This window comes from Heptranchias perlo, unplaced genomic scaffold (genome assembly GCF_035084215.1).
Source record: "Heptranchias perlo isolate sHepPer1 unplaced genomic scaffold, sHepPer1.hap1 HAP1_SCAFFOLD_129, whole genome shotgun sequence".
In the NCBI taxonomy this organism is placed as follows: Eukaryota; Metazoa; Chordata; class Chondrichthyes; order Hexanchiformes; family Hexanchidae; genus Heptranchias; species Heptranchias perlo.
The window spans coordinates 1,078,493-1,082,175 of NW_027138527.1; the positions used below are offsets into that span (position 1 = coordinate 1,078,493).

A 3,683-nucleotide genomic window follows, 5' to 3' on the forward strand; every position below is an offset into this window, starting at 1 on the left:
AATATGGCAAGTAGTTTAAATAAATACAAGAAACCTGGTGATGTGTGGGCTGGGATCGAGAAGTCACCGTTTAAAGTACCGGACTGTGGTCACTGCCCCGACTCCAGTCCCATTAATACCTCATCTCGTCCACAACGAGAAAAAAGCAGCTCAAAGCCACACTGGTAGCATGATATCAGCGTCTCCCTTCAGACAGTAACCAGCCCTTTCACAGATACAGTGGGTGGCTCTGAAAAGAGCCTTTACATCGAGTTACATTGAAACTGCACCACCGAAACAGGCCATTCGGCCCAACTAGACTATGCCAGCGTTTATGTTGCTCATGAGCCTCCTCCTTCCTGACTTCATCTAACCCTATTGGCATATCCTTCTATTCCTTTCTCCCTCATGTGCTGATCTATCTTCCCCTTAAATGCCCCTATGTTATTTGCCTCAGCTACTCCTCGTCATTGCAAGTTCCACATTCGAACCACTCTCTGGGTAAAGCAATTTCTCCTGAATTCCCTATTTGATTTATTAGCGACTATTTTATATTTATTACCTGAAGTTTTGGACTCCCCACAAGTGGAAACATTTTCTCCACATCGATCCTAACAAACCCTATCATTATCTTAAAAACCTCGATCAGATCAACCCTCAGCCTTCTCTTTTCGAGTGAAACGAGACCCAGTCTGTTCAGTCTTTCCTGATAAGAATATCCTCTCATTTCTGGTATCATCCTTTTGAATCTTGATTGCACCTTCTCCAATGCCCCTATGTCTATAATATGGAGACGAGACCTGTTCGCATTATTCCAAGTCTGGTCTAAACAAGGTTCTATACAAGTTTAACATAACTTATTTGCTTTTCAACTCTATCCCTCCAGAAATGAATCCTAGTGTTTGATTTGTCTTTTTATGACCTGATTAACCTGGGTCGCTACTTTCAGTGATTTGTGTATCTGTACCACTAGATCCCTAGCTCCTCTATCTCGTTTAGACTCTTATTATCCAAGCAGTGTGTGACCTCCTGATTCTTCATTCTGTAAGTTTATTAATTCCCTCTTGCATTTTGATGCATTCTTCTTTTGTATTAACTAAATCCCCCAATTTGGTGTCGTCCCCAAATTTTGGAATTGTACTTCAGATTCCCGAATCCAAATCGTTAATGTAAATTGTGAAGAACAGTGGTCCCAGCAACTGGAACTCCACTTCCCACCTTTTGCCAGTCTGAGTAGCGACCCTTAACCTCAATTCTCGGCTTTCAGTTTTGTAGCCAACTTACTATCCATTCAGCCAACTGACTCTGACTCCACGTGCTCTGAACTTAGCCATGAGTCTACAATGTGGTACATTATAGAAGGCCTTCGGAAAATCCAAATATATCACCTCTACTGCATTAACTTATCTGCACTTTCTGTTCCTTCTTCTAAGATTTCAATCAGGTTGGTCCTGTCCTTTGGGTTATCAGATTAAGCCTTGGCCGGTTTACTTGCTCTTGGAGCTCACAATGCTGGTTTTCTTCTGCAGCAGCACGGCCTGGATATCAGACAACACCCTGAGCGATGGTCACCCGTCCCAGCAGCTTGTTGAGCTCCTCGTCGTTGCGGATGGCCAGCTGCAGGTGTCTGGGGATGATGCGGGTCTTCTTGTTTGTCCCGGGCCGCGTTGCCGGGCAGCTGGAGGATTTCAGCCGTCAGATACTCGATGCACAGCATCCAGATAGACCGGGACTCCGGCACCCACACGTTCAGCATAGTTCCCCTTTCGCAGGAGCCTGTGAACACGGCTAACAGGGATTTGGCAGTCCGCCCCGGGATGAGCGAATCTTGGCCTTGGACAAAGCTTTACCGCCGGTTTTTCCTCTTCCAGACATTTCCACAATCTCACAAACACTTTCACAAAGAATGAAGAAATCCTCCCGCACTCGCCCTTCTGATACCTTCTGGAGGAGTACAGTGGGGGCAGTTGTGATGGGTCACTCTCAGAGTGTTTACACTGCCCGCTCACCCTCACTGATATTCTATCTTTGAACTGCTGTAATATTGTCCTTTAGTAATATTGCTGCTCCTCCTCCTTTCCCTATTTCCCTGTCCTTTCTAAAGATCTTATAGACTTGAATATTAAGCTGCCAATCCTGTCCAGTTGGTCGTCCGGTCTCTGTAATGATTTAATGTAATTATTTAACTTTACTCAATGGCTGATGTGAGCTGTGGTAAAATGTATTTCCAGCTGGTCAAGTATTGCAGGTATCGACTGTCTCTTCAGTCCGATATCAGGTGAAGAATTACTGGCTGGTGTGGAATTTCCATTGATTGGGGGTTGGTGAAATCTACTGGGCGGAAACAGGAACTGCAACAGAGCGAGAAAGGATCCGTCAGAAACCAGTGAAAATGAAGAACAAAATCCAACAGCCTGCAGTGTCTGGTCAGGATCTGATGTCTGGGAACTATTTTATTGTTGATTATTTTCAGCGATGGTGGTGTAGCGGTGAGCATAGCTGCCTTCCAAGCAGTTGACCCGGGTTCGATTCCCGGCCATCGCAATTAAGTGTTCGTATTAGTTTATTTCCATCAGAAACTCTTAAGTTCACAATCGAATTTGATGCAGTTCAGTTGGATATTATTTCCAAAACATAATCGGGTGTAATTATAGTAAACTGTTTTCAACCTTCATTTCTTTTCCCTATCGAAGGAAAAGAGGAAAAACATGCTGGAAATACTGATTTACCAAGGGTCCAATGAGAGTGAGGAAGGGAAATGATATGTTCGCCTTTATTGTAAGGGTGTTGGAATATCAGGGTAAGGAGGTCGTACTGCAATTGTCGTCTGAGGAAGTATTGTGTAAAATTGGCCAATATCCGGTGGAGTTTAGAAGAATGAGAGGTGATCGCATTGAAATGTATAAAATTCTTAGACGGCTTGACAGGGTAGATGCTGAGAGTCTGATTCCCCTGGCTGGAGAGTCAAGAACTAGAGCTCATAGTCTCAAGATAAGGGGTCGGCCATTTAGGACCGACATGAGGAAACATTTCTTCACTCAAAGGATTGTGAATCTTTGGAATTCTCTGCACCCCAGAGGGCTGTGGATGCTCAGTCGTTGAGTTATATTCAAAGCTGAGATCGATAGATTTTAAGAGAGCAACATGCATTATAAAGAGTTGGACGACCATGCATTATAAACAGTGAGAGCACCATGCATTATAAAAGTGAGAGCACCATGCATTGTTATCAGTGAGAGCACCATGCATTTAAAAAAGTGAGAGCACCATGCATCACCAACAGTGAGAGCAGCATTGATTATGAACAGTGAGACCAATATGCATTTTAAACAGTTAGAGCACCGTGCATTATAAACAGTGAGAGCACCGTGCATTATAAACAGTGAGAGCAACATGCATTGTAAACAGTGAGAGCACCATGCATTATAACCAGTGAGAGCACCATGCATTATAATCAGTGAGAGCAGCATTGATTATGAACAGTGAGACCAATATGCATTTTAAACAGTTAGAGCACCGTGCATTATAAACAGTGAGAGCACCGTGCATTATAAACAGTGAGAGCAACATGCATTATAAACAGTGAGAGCACCATGCATTATAACCAGTGAGAGCACCATGCATTATAATCAGTGAGAGCAGCATTGATTATGAACAGTGAGACCAATATGCATTTTATACAGTGAGAGCACCATGCATTATAA

General features: G+C 43.5%; 1 non-coding gene across 1 annotated transcript; it reads left to right on the forward strand.

Moving 5' to 3' along the window:
• The first annotated feature begins 2,451 nt into the window (after positions 1–2,451).
• On the forward strand, positions 2,452–2,523 carry trnag-ucc (transfer RNA glycine (anticodon UCC)). Its single transcript has one exon. It is a non-coding gene; the product is annotated as a tRNA-Gly (tRNA).
• Positions 2,524–3,683: the final 1,160 nt, after the last annotated feature.